The sequence below is a fragment of the Echinops telfairi genome, unplaced genomic scaffold, assembly GCF_000313985.2.
Source record: "Echinops telfairi isolate 266 unplaced genomic scaffold, ASM31398v2 ScPeMD7_5868;HRSCAF=6743_0, whole genome shotgun sequence".
In the NCBI taxonomy this organism is placed as follows: Eukaryota; Metazoa; Chordata; class Mammalia; order Afrosoricida; family Tenrecidae; genus Echinops; species Echinops telfairi.
The window spans coordinates 9,936,470-9,952,833 of record NW_022109767.1 but is presented as its reverse complement, the minus strand read 5'-3'; positions in this window follow the sequence as shown (position 1 = coordinate 9,952,833).

Genomic DNA, 16,364 nt, shown 5'->3' with positions numbered 1-16,364 from the left:
ACAGAGATAACACCTTCCCACGTATCCAGGAGGAAATAAGATGTTCGGGAACTGATTCTGGAAACAATGGCATAATTTTGCTTGATGAGATTGAACCATGCAATGACATGACATTTCAGTTAATTCCCAAGGAAGAATAAAACCGAAAGACCAAAACAAACAAGCAAACAAGCAGAGATCCAGGAATGGTTTGGGGGCTCACACTAAATCCCAGCTCCATCTTAAGAACAACTAGTTCTCACCTCATGGCCCTGGTAAAGAAATTAGATGGTGCCCGGCTTTCAGGTAAAATAGGGTCAGGGGTCTTAAAGGCTTGTCTCTAAACAAGCAGCCATCTAAGTGAGATGCAACTAAGTCCACATGGAAGAAGCACCCCAACATCAGTCACAGAAGGATTGGGGATCATATAATCTGAAGTTGAAGGGGGCGATTAGTATCAGTGCCTAAAGTCTGAGAATCTGGTTTGCAGAAGGCTATGGATGACAGTGGGGGCACAAGAGTCATTGAAGGAGCTGCACAGGAAACAAACCCCCGGTGAACTGTAGCTACGATTGAGGGACAGGAGGAAAGTGGTCACTAAACTGAGTGCATGGTGAGTGGAGTAGAAGGTCAAAGGCAGAACCCTGACTTGAACAGTTAAAACTTGTCAGCAGATTCCCCCTCGGATGCATGCTGGACCTGATCTAGTTTCCCAAATCTTAATGTATTTTGCAGTTATACTATTTTATCTGTTGTTTTGATTGTACATATTAGGGGATATCTAGGGAAGTGTTATGTCATTGGGGTCACCCTCCTGAAGTTGCAGTATATGTTTTTTCTTTGGGGGGTATGAAATACAGGACTGATGAAGCTATAGAGTCAGCAAGCCAAATAGGGTTTTGGAGGGAGGTTTTGGATGGTGGGGTGAGGGGGTGATGATGTCCAGGGGTCCATATAGAAAAAAAATGTTTGGAAACTGATTGTGGTAGCAAATGCACAATTCTTTTGGATGCGATTGAATCATGGACTGATTTAATATATGTATTAATCCCAATTAATTAAAAAAAGAAAATGACAATATATTCTGTGTGGATATATAAACATGCATACATATTATCTAATAAACATATTCATTACTGTTACTGATGCACCAACATCTATTGCCATCGAGCTCATTCTGACTCACAGGAACCCTGTCATACAGAGTAGCACTGCCCCATATGGTTTCCAAGCCTGGGTCTTGACAGCAGCGGTCTGCTCCGTCTGTCTCCTCTAGATCTCATAGTGCACAGCGGGTTTGAGCCCTAAATCTTGACTTTTACTTAGTAGCTGAGTATTTCAGTACTCACTATATACTGTGCCTCCTTTCATGACGCTCAAAGTTTATACATTTCAAATTTCTACGTGGTCTTTGTATGGTTACAGATCAATTGTAGAAATATCTTGGTCAGGAGTAACGCATGTATGGCCCACTCCTTAAACTCCCAAATTGTTTCCTAATGAGGCTCAGGGGAGGGGGCGTACACAGAATCAGCTCAGTGGAGAGATTGATACAATATTCACTCCATCACTATTTTCCGTGATTTCACTCCGGTTTCCATATTACTAATCATTTCTCTCTCCTTTTTTCATCAAATGGAATAATTTCTATTGAACTACCACTGGTGTTTATTTTAAATACCATTGCTTGGTGTTGTTTTAGGTGTCAAAGAATTGGTTCCAACTCACCATGATCCTTGGTAAACGAAATAAAACAAAACACTACCTGAACCTGTGCCAACCTGACAATTGTTCTTGTGTTTGAGCCCATTGTTGCAGCTACTGTGATAATCTATTTTATTGAAAATCTTCCTCTTTTTCACTGACTGGCTCTTTTCTCAAGCATGATGTCCTTCTCCAGGGACTGGTCTCTCCTGACAACCTGCCCAAAGCATGTGAGCCGAAGTCTCACCATATTTGCCTCTAAGGAGTACTCTGGCCGAACTTCTTCCAAGATGGATGTGTTTGTTCTTTTGACAGTCCGTGGTACTTTCAATATTTTTCTCAGCACCACAATTCAAATGCATCGATTCTTCTTTGGTCTTCTCTATTCAACTTTCACATGTACATGTGGCGGTTGAAAATACCATGACTTGAGTTAGGCACACCTTAGTCTTCAAAATAACACCCTTGCTTTTCAATACTCTAAGGATGCCTTGTGCAGCAGATTCGCTTAATGCAACACATCTTTTGATTCTTGACTGCTGCTTCCGTGAACATTGGTTGTGGGTCCAAGCAAGAGAAAATATTTGACAGCTTCAATCTTTTCTCCATGTATCACAATGGTACCTATTGGTCCAGCTGTGAGGATTTGGGGTGTCTTTTTGCATTAAGTTGTAATCCATACTGAAGGCTGCAATCTTGATCTCATCAGCAAGGGATTCAAGTCCTCCTCGCCTTCAGTAAGTTTGTGTCCTCTGCATACTGAGGGTTGTTAAGAAATCTTCCTCTAATCCCCACGCCACATTCTCCTGCATGAAGTTCAACTTCACCGGTTACTTGCTCAGTGTGTGGATTGGATAAATATAGTGAAGACACAACACCCAGACACGGATCTTGCCTTATTTGGGGGTTGTTTTTGCCTCAGCAGGCATCCAGGCAATTTTACGCCCTTTCTCACCTTCCATGAGGAGTAGCTCAAATTTTAATTTAGTTTTCAAAACTTTGGTTTGCTGTGATATTGTTTTTACCTGTATAAATCCCATTTCTGCTGAAATTTTGTGCTTGACATCTACGTTATTGAACATTTGAATCACAAGTGGTTAGAGCTTCCGTTGAACATGACCCGTGTCTCCTTGGTTTAATTCTGCAGGTCCTTCCTCTTGCTTTCTGGTTACCTGCGTCTCTCCGAGTTATGCCTCCTGCCACTGTGTACACTGGAAGAAAATGTGAAGCTAGAGATGATGTTATCTTCCTCTAGATAGTTCTGTACTACACAAAAGGGGGCTTGTGATGCTATGGGTTAAGCATTGGATTGCCAATCAACCACAAGGTCAGTGGTTCAAACCTACCAACCACTCACAGGAGAAAGATGAGGAAGTATGTTCCCATAAAGATTTACAGTCTTGGAAAACTAAGGGAGAAGTCCTAGATTCACGATGCGTTAGAATCAACTCAATGGCGGTGAGTTTGACTTTTTGTTTGGTCTTATGCATGTAAGATTAAGGAGTATGCCTGAGGCATAGTTCAACCCTCAGCTTAGTTCTCTAAGCCTCTGCAGTTCTGATTTGTGTTTGTCTCATGACTCTGCTAAGACATGTTCAGGGCCACAATTAGAATTAGAGTATCCTATTGCTAGCTTTTTTGTCTCGCTTGGATCCACAGTCAATGTTCATAGAAGCAGTAGTCAAAAGATTAAATGATGCATTGATTTAGGTAAATCTGCTGCACAAGACCTCTTTAAGGTGTTGAAAAGCAAGGTTGTTTCTTTGAGGACTCAGGTGCCCCTCACTGTGCTGTTTTCAGTTGCTTCGCATGGATGTGGAAGTCGGACATTGCATAAGGACGGCTGAAGAAGGAGTGATGCGCTGAAAGTATGGTGCTGGCAAAGGATATTGAAAGTACCGTGGATGGCCAAAAGAACCAACAAATGTGTTTGTGAAGAAGTACAGCCAGAATGCTCCTTAAGAGACAAGGATCGGGAGACTTCATCTCACCGCCTTTGAACAGGTTGTCAGGAGAGACCAGTCCCTGACAGAGGACATCACCCGTGGTAAAGTGGTGGGGCAGTGAGAAAGAAGAAGACCGTCCACCAGATGGATTGACACGGTGGTTACGTCAATGGCTCCTAACTTAAGATCAATTATGAGGAGAGCACAGAACCAGGCAGTGTTTCGTCCGTCCGGTGGTACATTACGTTGCTAGGAGTCGGAAGCTACTCACTAGCACCCAACAACAATGCAACATGTCCAGCTCAGGCTTTTCTGGAGCGTTCTCCTCAGACTCCAGTTCCCTGGGATGCCTTTTGTGCATGCTCCAGTCAGAAGACAGTGGGGGCAACTAGTGCATTTTACTACAGTGCTTGGGCTGCGTCACTTGGCTACTGGGGCCTATCTTCGGTCAGTGTCATGAGAGGATAAAAAGGAAGCATATCTCCCAGGCATGCTATCTGTTCAAACTTTAGCTCCCCCACCCCCCAAAGGTGCCACATTTCGTCTGCTGTACAGAGTTTGTTTTGTATTTTATCCAGAATTCAGAGTTGTAAACAGTAGGGGTTATGGGTTATAGCATGTGTACACAGCCATGAGAGAACTCAACCTCCAAGTGATTCACTTTTTGATGAAACTCTGACAGAGTTTTGGAAAGCAAACCCCATCCGTGCACTGGCTTCACGATCTGCTCTTCCCTTTATTGTGAGTTTCTTGGCCACACTTTGGAGAGGTGATTGGTAGTCATTTGACAGCAAAGACGTTAGCCACAGGATCCTACTGTGTGTTCTGCAGACTGTCATTGAAGCTGAAAACAATTTCTTACTTATTCCTGTGAAGTTTCTCATGTCATCAGTATATTACCCTGTCTACACCTAGATCAGTTAGGACTGTTGCCTTTTAAAAAATGTATTATTCCCAAATGTGAAGGGGCTTTCTTTCTGGAATATAGGTCATCAGTGTTTTTCCATCCATTACTCTTAGATGATCCAGCCTCACTCACTGCCATCAAATTGATTCCAACGCAAAGCGACGCTATAGGACAGAATTGGACTGCCCTTGTGATATAGTTAAAGTTATGTGATATAGTTAAAGTTATGTGATATAGTTAAAGTTATGGTGCCAACCTGGCCAATAAACACATGTGAGGTTCGGGCGGAAGGATAAATGGCTCAGTGAGCCTCGCCTTTCTAGTTCTTGGGTCTCTTGCTTTCTGATGGTCAGACCAGGGTGCAGCTGCCTTAGCCAGTTCCCTGCTTCAGCTGGCAAGGCTCACTTCCTGCAAGACATCCTTGAGGAAAAGCCACATGGACCTACCCCGATGCAGCCCTGGGTGCTGGAGCAGCCATGTGGAGACCCCTGCCAGCGCTGAGATGCTTACACACTCACTGACTCGGCTTTCTCCTGTGATCGGCATCATTGTGTCTGTTTTGTGAGGTGGAGGAGGACTTTGTGGATTGGTGCTGGACATACGGGCTTAATGTTGGACTTGTGAACTTGGGCAGCACTGGGTTGGGATGTTTTCTTGATGCGCACTTAACCTTTCTATAAAACTCTCTCTTATACATGAGTTTCTTTGGATCTGTTTCTCTAAAGTACGCAGACTAACACAGCTTGTGAACTTCAGAGACTGTAAATATTTAGGGTAGAAAGCATCATCTTTCTTCTGGTACTTTCAGACTGCTTACCTTGCAGTTAGTACCCCAACACCTGACCCACTACGGTACCCAGGCTCCCGAGGAAACAGTATGTTTAAAATCTGGCAAGTGTTTTCACTGGACTTTTGTGGCTTTCTAAGTCTTAACTAGAAGTAGGTTTTCACAACGATAGCAACTATCCCTAATACATTCACCAAGGCTGTGCTAGGAAATAAGGGTAGAGAACTCAACTATATTCTGCACATGTCATTGGGAGAGAAGGTTCCTGGGGAGAGACATCATGCTGAGTAACGTGGAGGGGCAGGGACAAAGAGGAGGAGCCTGGATGCAGTGAATGGACTCAGTGGGTGCAGTGATGGGTTTAAACAGAAGAACAGCCGTAAGGCCGTCCAGCACGGAGCAGTGCTTCCTTCTGTTATACACGGGATCGTCAGGAGTTCGAACGGACACGGCAGTACCTAACAGAAATAACAACAATGACAACTACCATATTCAGATTCCTCCGACTTTTTCTGCAGGTTTCCCAATAGCATTTCAAATTCCTTATCGATGTGCTGCCACGGGGTCCCCTCTGGAGCAGTGGTTAAGACCTTGTCTGTCAATCCGAAGGCCAAAGGTTTGGTCCCACCAGCCACTCTGCAAGAGGAAGCCTGCTTCTGTAAAGACTCCAACAAAAACAAAAACAAAGACAAAGACAAAAACGTCGCCATCGAGTCAGTCCTGTCTCACAGGGACCCTGAAGGTCGGGAGAAGTGCTCATTTCGGTTTCTGAGGTTGTAAATCTCTATGGGAGCGAACAGTCTCATCTTTCTCCTGAGGATCAGGGGTTCCCGCTCATTTGGGATTGCTGATTTCGGAGCACTGGTTACACACTGGCTTACACATCGGGCTGCTAAAGGTAAGAGCCCATAAAAACCAGATTTGAACTGCTGACCTTGCAGTTGGCAGCCCAATTCACAACCGCTGCACTACCAGGGCTGCTACTCCACCTCTGGGCTCCTGAGGTAAGATTACAGCACAGGAAACCCTCTGGCATTCTTCTCTGCACCAATGGATCGTTATTGGTTGGAATCTCTTAGATGGTAATGGTTTTGATTTTCTGGTATGCATTGTCAACGACTAGGGACATGGGAGTGGTTTTAATAAGTAAATATTAATTTAGATTTACCAACACATTTATTCTTTCAAATGTTTCTGCAACCCACCCCTGCCTCATCCTGTATTTTTATACTTCCCTTTTGGGTTTATGTTCCATCTGCTTGAAAAATTCTCTGTAGTATTTCTTAAAAGTGTGTTATGCTACCAACAAGTTTGTTCACTTAGGTTTGTCCAAAAATGTGTTTATTTTGTCTTCCTTTTCATAGGGTGATTTATTGAGTATTAAATTCTAAGTTGTACTTTTTTGCTTGCATTAGACGATGGAGATATCAGCTTATTAGTACTCCTTTTAATTATATAATGTTTGAGCCATAATCTTTAAAGCTTTCCCATCATATTAGGATCTTATAAGTCCTACAATGCTGTGCTCAGGTGTGGTCTTGTTTGTATTTATCCAGCTAAGAGTTTTCAGTGATGCTAATTCTATGGTTGGATGTCGTTTGTTAGTTTTGAAAATGATTGTGCTGTTTTGCTGTGATCTATTGCTCTTACTTCGTTTGCTCTCTCACCTCCTCCTTAGAGGCCAGTTGCATAAATATCACACTTTTTCAGAGTACTTCACATGTTTCTTGCCTATGCCATTTTGTAAATTCTCAACTCTTCTCCCTTTCCACGCTTCTATAATCTTTCTGACTTAATTTCTACCACACTTGTCTCTTTAGTTCTATCTTCTTTCATGTTATAGTGAATTATGGATTAAATTGTATATCTCCCCAATATGTATTGAAATCCCAATCCCAATACCTACGGCTACGGTGCTGGTTAGAAAGAGGTTTTCCTTTTATCATTCAAATTAGGCCAAGCAGTAAGTGTATTCTAAACTCAAATCATGACTGAGTTATAGAAATAGCAAGGTCAATGCAGAGACACAGACTGGGGGAAAAGACAGACGGGAGATGAGAGCTGGCCATAAGCCAAGGGAACCCAGGAACCTGGGAGCACCTGGGGCTACAGACTGCCTGTACCCTGCCGTGGACGGCCAATTCTGTTCTTCAAAATCACCCATTCTGATACTTCTTTTTACACAACAGTAGGTAACGATGACTTACTTATAGTTTTTTTTAATTTCCATTGTTACAATTTTCAGAATTTAATGTTGCAAACCCTTACCTCTGTTATATATATTTTTTTTTTCCCTTTTATATATGTATATTTCTCTTTCATTTTTAAAAAACAAATTCCATCTCCTTGCTGAAATTCCATATTTTATCATCTAAATCATTGGACATGATAATTACCTGTATCTTAGGTTCTATGTTTTGTAACTTTAATATCTCCATCTCTTTAGTTATTTCTGCATTTGTTCCCTACTTGATTTCTGGTTACCCGCTCTCTGGGTAAGTTTCTGCAGAACTGCTCAAGTTGTAAAGAAATGCATGGCTCTGAATAGTGTTTTCTTCCACTAGAAAGTATATTCTCTCTCTCTCTCTCTCTCTCTGACATTGGTTATGATACAGGAGGATTCTCCCCCATCTCCAAGAAGCGATTGAGATGATTAAAGCTGAGCTCAGTCTCTGTGATGGGTAGTCTGTCTCTGGTGGGAGGTGATTTTCGTGTCTCCCACCAAACACTGGTTCTGAGCATCAGATTCCACAGTTTTGCAGGATCCTGAACCTCATCACTTATCCCCCTAACCTCCTAAGATTGCTGGAAACTCAAATCAACTTCTCTCACCCACCATTTCTAGACCAGCTTCTCAGCACAGCAGCCACTGTTGGTAATTCAGCAAATACCCCAACTGGAAAGGGAACAATGGCTCTCAGACTCATTCTCTGGTCTGGGCTCCCTGTTCAGGTTTGGCCTTTCATGTTCTTGCTACCTTGGCAATTCTGCAAAGTGCTTAAGCAGGTATTTTTCATATAAAAAATTCTTTTATAGTTGTTCTCAGTAGGAGAAGTCCAAAAGAGACAAGTCACCCATGGCTGACTTGTTTCTGCAGTGATTTTTGAATCCCTATGATCCCTTTGACCCTTGGGCTTTTGGTCTAATGGTTTTAAAAAGCAGAGAGGATGCACTTGATCGGTGTCATACGATTGAATGAGATGTTAGCCAGTTTCGCCTCATCATCCCTGTCACCGTTCTTATGTTAGGCTGAGTGGGCCATGTGATAAAAGGCAAACAAACCTTCCCTGAACCCAAAGACATGGTGTGTACGGGAACTTGGGCACGGAGTCCTGAGATCAGAATTGGGAAAGAGGAAGCTGGAATCGAATCCTAAATTCCATCATTTAGCAGGGGGCACAATTGAGCTGGATCCTCCATAGTTTGAGATGCTATAATAAAAAGCAGATTATTTTTTAAATTTTAATGAATCAATTTATTGGGGGCTCTTACAGCTCTTAGAACAGTCCACACATCAATTGTATCAAGCACATTTGTACATATGTTGCCATCATCATTTCAAAAACATTTTTTTTCTACTGGAGCCCTTGGTATCAGCTCCTCTTACTTCTCCGCCATCCTCCAATCTCCCCGCTTCATGAATCCTTGATAATGTATACTTTTCTTTCATATTTTACACCGTCTGCTGTCTCCCTTCACTCATGTTTCTGTTGTACATCCACCGTGGTTGGGGGTGGGGGCTGCGGTTGTACATGGATCATTGTGATCAGTTCCTCCTTTCTCCCCCTTCTCCCCCCTACCTGCCCCGTACCCTCATGGAATCGATACTTTCATTATTGGTCCTGAGGGGTTTCTCTGTTCTGGACTCTGTGTGTCAAGAGCTCTTATCCGTACCAGTGTACATGCTCTGGTCTAGCTGGATTTGTAAGATAGAATTGGGGTCATGAGAGTGTGGGGGTGGACACATTAAAGAACTAGGGGAATATTTTGTGTTTCGTCGGTGCTATACTGCACCCTAGCTGGTTTGTTCCTTCCTTGTGACCCTTCTGTGAAGGGATGTCCAATTGTCTACAGATGGGCTTTGGGTCTGAACCCCCTTGTTCACATTGAAATGGTTGCTTGTTTGAAGTCTTCTGATGCCTGATACCTGATCCCATTGACACCTTGTGATCACATGAGTTGATGTGCTTCTTCCATGTGGGCTGTGTTGCTTCCCTGCTAGATGGTCACTTGTTTAATATCAAGCCAGAAGCTATGTCTTGTAATAGCCAGGTACCATCAGCTTTCTTCACCACATTAGCTTATGTACCCATTTTGTCTTTAGAATTGTTTCAAAAAGGTGAGCATCACAGAATGCCAGGTTATTAGACCAAAGTGTTCTGGCATTGAGGGATAACTTGAGCCCAGTGTCCGTCTGAGACCTTAATACTTAACCTATAAATATATGTACATAGACCTATATCCCTATCATTATATATTAATATATTTACATATATGTACATGCCTATGTTTATACCTCTATAAATGTCTTTTGCCTCCTAGTTCTTTCCTCCTGACCCACTATCATGTTCAACCTTCATTCAGTTCTCTATACTTACTGTCGCCTACATTGCACTTGATTGAACCCCACCAGGCATTCTATGCCCTCCTCCCCATCGATTTTAGATCTCTTGTTGTTCCCTTGCCCCTGGGTTTGTTGGCTACCCCCTCCTTCTATCCTCCCTTCTCCTCTCCCCTGTCCCCATGGAAACCTTGGTCCCATGATTTTCTTCTCGGTATTGCTTATCCTGCCCATCTTATATAGACATAAAAAAAGAGAAAAAGTCGTTTCAGGTCTGTCTGCTGACCCTTGTGAATGTTTTCTGATTGGGTCTGATGCAGTTCTAGGCCCCTCCCCGCGAATCTGCAGTCTGTTGTCAGGATTCCTCAGGAACGTTGTTGCTTTGCTCCCCTTGCTGCTCCGTTGTGCTCCCTCCGTGCTACGCTCTGGTTTGGGGGTCAGATCCCGCACAGTGCCCGCACCGTGTCACTGGGTCTCCCCCTTGCTGTGGGTCAGTAAGGGGATGCCGTGTCTCGCGATGGGGCCCTTTACCCACTGCCATGGAGTCAGTGCTGACTCAGTGATCCCGCCATGGTTTTCTGAGACTGTGCGTGTTGACGGGAGTAAAAACATCCATCTCCCTCCCACGGAGCTGCTGCTGGTTTCAAACTGCCTACCACGAGGACCACAGGTCCACCCATATCCACTATACCGCCAGGGCTCCTAGGCCTGGTTTTTAGTCTTCATGTCATCGAGGGAGGATGGATGGCGTTCGTTGGAGGGTACCGCAGAGCCTACTCACCCTTCAGTGTATGGGAGACCTCTCACACCATGAAGATTTTATTTTTTTCACTTCCTCTCACCTCAATTCAAAATGTACTCTTAGACATCCATTAACAGAAAGCTCAATTATAGTGAACTGAGCCTAAACCTAAACTCTGTAATTCAAGAAAGATTTTTCATAGAATTGCTTGTACTTTCCCCCCCCCTTAAATCATTTTACTGGGGGCTCGTATAACTCTTATCACAATCCATCCATCCATCCATCCATCCATCCATCCATCCATCCATCCATCCATCCATCCATCCATCGTGTCCAGCATATTGTACTTGTACCGAGAGAGTTTTGTATGTTTAAAGAACGTGTGTTCTCAATGGCACTGCACTGCAGACGCTTTATGACTGCGGGTGCTTGCACTGGGGGATATTCATCCACTGAGAATGCAGGGTTAACTTCATGACAGCCTCTGCTGTTTGCTGTCTGAGGCTTTACAGCTTGAAATGTACATGCTTTTTGGAGTAACCGATTACTATTAATTTATTTCATTTTTATTCTTTTTATCTTAGAACACTTAGTTCTTTTAAAAATTAAGCAACTTACAGCATCTGGAAATTCATTATATAAAAAGAGGTATTAGGTGAGGGACTTCAAACAATTTGTACAAAAAATACGGAACTAAAAGATAATGGAATTTTTCCTTGATTGTTTTTGAACCCCCTTCTTCTGTGGGGTCACCATAAGTTGCAATTTCCTCCATGGCAACACATTTTATTTTGTTTTTAATAGCATAGGGTGTCACTGGTTCAAAATACCATTGTAATATTCAGTTTCATCCTGTAAAAATCATTCTGATAGCTTTACAGGAAACCTATCTGTCAGGCATAGCACTAAAGGAAAGGTGCCTATTTGAGTGACTATAACAGTAGACCAGACAAGGTACAACCCTGAGCATGTGGAACTGGAGGCAAAGACATGTCTTAGAGATAAACGCTGACTCCTCAAGCCACATCTTCCAACATCTCTCCTCCACAGTACTAAAAAACACAAACCAAAACAAAACTTACCTTAAGGTGACTTAAGCCTTAAGACTCCTGTGTTTTGCATAAAAGAGTGTCTCTCTCCTGAGCTCCAAGGCCTGCATTCCTACCATCCTAACCCTTCCTCAAGTCTTGAGGGGCTAAGGGGGTGTGGGGTGGCAGATGTGCGGGCTGCAAGCCATTAACCCGCATTTGTGCTCCATAATCCTCAAGGAGCCCTAGGGTTATTGTTGGGTAAGCTTGGAGTACAAGGTTAGCGCCTACTTCTTGGGAGAGAGCTGAGGTTTTCTACTTGGGTCAAGATGTCCAGCCTTGGGAGCCCTCTGTATTGGAATAGACTCCATGAGAGTAGGTTTGGTTTGCTGGGTGCTCTATCGGCTCAAGGAATCCCAGACAGGTTCACAGGCTGGTGGCTGCCCAGCCAAGCATGCGAACTACCATTTAGGCGATGAGTATGCTAGGTGGCTGAGGGGCATAGAAAAGATACACAGTGGTCACTTAGCTCCAGACCCCAAGTATGTTTTTGCACTACAGTCAGTGGGGACGGTTGGGAAAGAGAAAGTCCCTTTGTTAGGTAGTCTAGCTTAGGGGCTGGGGTGTCCATTACGCATGCCCAGAGGTCCAAGCTACCAGCGCATGAAAGAGTAGTATACTGCACGTGCTCAAGAGGTTCAAGTTTCTGACCAGGAAGGGGAGGTACACCTGGGTGGGCGCTGCACCTGGATTGGCCCACCTAGGCCAGGTGAATTCAATCCAGTCAATGGGGTCGACCAGGGTCGTCCACCACGCCTCCTCGGAATCATTGAAAAGGCAGGAGCCTGGAGCTGACCACGTACCCTTTGGGGCAGCTTCTAGGGAGGCTGCACGGGATGAGGAGCCCTGCAGGTGCCTGTGTGAACCTGAAACCTCTTCTAACTCTCATGAAACTCACTTGGATCACAAACCAGGCGTCGGCGTGACTTCTTTAAGGTCGGAGCCAAGGACCGAGGTATCTCTCTCCTCTGGGAGATCTAACACCTTCTTGTCTACACATCTTGGCCAAATCAGCTCTGGCCTAAAATGGCCCCAAAGTGAGGCGGTCAGAGCTCAGCGAACAGGAACTCTGGGGGTCTTGGTGGCAGGGGAGGACGAAGCTCCACGTGGGGGCCAAGGAAAGAACCCCTGGAATGTGAGAGTGTTTTGGTGGCTGAAGTTTCATGCGATGACCATTTTCCAATAACACCCTGGACTCGGGAACTCTCTTGATAACCAATTCCTGAAGACAAGAATGGGTGTTACCCAAATCAGTTGAAATTCATCAATTATCGTTGTTTAACAGATTGTGGTTTTCAACAAAGCCCATAAAATGTGTTCAGCGTAATCAACCATTCTTGGGAATGAGAAGCATTTCCAAATCACTCGGAAGGAAAACAAACCAGCAAACTTGTAAACAGGCGCTTGGTACAGACATTCAGCTTAATTGAACTAACATTGTGAAAGGAGGCAGAGAAACAGAGTTGGCATGAGAAGCAGATTTGACGAAGGCTGGAAAAATTTCATGTCAGCAATAATAAACTTGTTAGTTAATAAGGTTAATAATAAAGTCCCCTAAAGAGGAATTGTTATCATAGTTGCTGACCATTTCATTACAATGTTAATGGCCGGAGGCAAAAGCAAACTGTTCTCTTAATCTGCCAGGAGAACTGCTTTTTAAAAGAACTATCATATATACCCCCCAGAACACACAGGATTTTAGCAAGCCATAATCAGCATATTTGAAATTTGGGCACAGGCCTAGGGATTGGCATTGAGCTTCACTAATCTTCAGGTGTGTTTCACACACTGGCTCTCGGCTAAGCTCCTTCCTCATGCTAGCAGAATGTTTGACGCTGAATTCTCCACGTGGAAACTGGTTGAAAGAAGTATGTCGGGGAAGTCCAGACTTCAGTTCAAGGTTGAAAGATAGAAATAATGTTTTGTCTTTCCTTTCCCATCGTGTCACCTCTGTGCACCAAGAAAATGCCAAGGGCATGTTCTAGTGAGTGGAATGGCCAGCACCATACAATGCACCCTTTCTGTAATGGCTGGAGTGAAGACTATTCAGCCACCCCGTCAAGGACATTTGTGGGACTCCACCCAAAGCAGACTGTCTGTGTAGACCTATGGTGGGTTACATGGTGATGTGTTTGGGCCAATAGCTAGAACCCAAAGAATTTTCGACTATAAAATGCTGTTTCCACTGCTATCCTAGTAACTCAGATCACAAAGGAAGGAGAGTTCGAATTCAGTTCTTTCTCACATTTTCTTTTAATTTTTAAAATTTTATTAGGGGCTCATACAACTCTTATCACAATACATACATACATCAATTGTGTCAAGCACATTTGTACATATGTTGCCATCATCATTCTCAAAACACCTGCTTTCTACTTGAGCCCTTGGTATCAGCTCCTCATTTTTCCCCTCCCTCCCCGCTCCCCCCTTCCCCCTCAACCCATGATAATTTATAACTTATTATTATTTTACCATATCTTACACCATCCGATGTCTCCCTCATCCACTTTTCCGCTGTCCGTCCCCCAGGGAGGAGGTTATATGTAGACCTTGTCATCTGTTCCCCCTCTCTCCCTCACCTTCCCTCCACCCACCCGATATCGCCACTCCCACCACTGGTCCTGAGAGGTTCATCTGTCCTGGGTTCCCTATATTTCCAGTTCCTATCTGTGCCAGTGCACATTTTCAAACAGACTAGTTGCTGTGCAATCCATTTCAACCCGTAGAAACGCCCTGTGTGTCGGAGTAGAACTGATTTTTAAGAAGTGGTATGGTGGTTATTAGTTGGGCAGCTATTCGATGGTTGTTAGATGGGGTGTGTCAGTAGTTCACAACCACAGCTGCTCCGCAGGTCAAAGGTGAGGCGTTACAGTCTCAGACACTCACAAGGGCAGGTTGCTCTGAGTCAGTGTGGACTTCATGGCAGTGTTACTTTGTCTTCTGATAACCGTGTTTTCTAGCGCTCACGTTTTACGCATATTGCGTTGACTTCCTGCTCCAGTTCTCTTGCATCATGTTTCCTCTTTCAAATGCTTAGAAAGGTGTATATATCATTTTCATGCAATTATTTTGCGAGCTTTAAACCCCTTTAAACCTCAATTTTTCTACTAACTTTAAACCGCTTTGAAACGTACTTTGTGCCTTTATTGTCCACGTCATCAGAACCAGTGGACAGACCCCAATAGCAACAGCAAGGTGGCGCTCGTGGGCGAGTTTTGGATTGCTAACCACTGCAGGAGACAGTCCATCTGCTCCCATAAAGATGTTCAGCCTTGAAAACCCTATACAGGGTCACCATGAGTCAAAGTCAACTTGAGGATAATGGATTTTTAGATATGCTTATTATGTGTTTCTTATGATCTATGCCATTCTATCCATCGCTCAAGAACGTGCTCGTATTCCATGTCTTCTATGACATATCTTTCTTCAGATTTGTACTGCAGTCTCCGCTCTCTGATTTTCAAGATTTCTTCAAGTTTATACTGTGATATAGAGTAAGCATTTCATTATTGAACCGTTCTTTAAGAATTTTCCATGTGACACTGAAGACTTCTATTAGTGCATGGCCCTTAAATCTGGTCAGTAGTTGACATCCATTGTCAATAATTCTGTTCCACGTGAAGGAAGGAATGATGCGCAAGAAACCCTGCCTTGATCTGTCCGGCACAAGAACAATGACCGGCCAGCATATTCTTCTTCTTGAGTTTTGACAAAGGTTTTCTAAGTTGGAACTCATATCAATCTCTTATTGACTACTTATATGAGTACACATTAGGATGTAACAATGATAACTCAGAATCAGAAAGTGTACCAAGAAACCCCAGTCACACGGTGGTTAAGCTGTCGGCTGCTAACTGAAAACCAATTTGTGGGAGAAAGAGGGCTATTTGCTTCCATAAAGATTGCAATCTTGGAAATCCTTGCAAATCCTGCTCTATCGTCCCGGTTCACTGTGAGGCAGATTGACGTGATGGCAGTGGGTTCGATCTCCAGACAGGACCCTAGATGGCACAAGTGGTCTGTGCTCGACCATGCCACAGAAAAAAGGTCTGGGGACTTGCCTCCATTAGGATTCCAGCCAAGAAAACCCTATGGAGCAATTCTATTTTAATCCATGGTATCCCAGGGAGTAGAAATTGTCTTGTCAGTGATGGTTTGGCCTGATTTCAGATGTGTGTATTACATGGCCAAAGTCAGATTCTTTAAAAAAACAAAACTAAACTAAAAACAACCACCCCCAAAAACAAACAAACTGAAAAACCAGGACACTAAACCTATAGCAATTGAATGGATTGCAACCTACAGTGAACCTATAGGACAGAGTATAACTGTCTCAGAAATGTTCCAAGTCTGTAATATTGACTGGGAAAGATAGTATTTCTAGTCCTTTATCAACTTTTTGAAATATTTCCATTGATATTCCATCAACTTCCGAAGCCTTGTTTCTGGCTACCGCTTTCAATGCACCTTGAACGTCTTCCTTTAGGACCATTGGTTCCTATTTATATGCTATCTCCTGAATTGGTGGAATGTTGACTAGTTATTTTTGGTACAGTGACTGTGCATTCTTCCTATCTTCTTTGGCTGGTTCGTGCATCATTCAATATTTGGCTCATAGAATCATTCAATATTGTAAACTGAGGCTTGTGG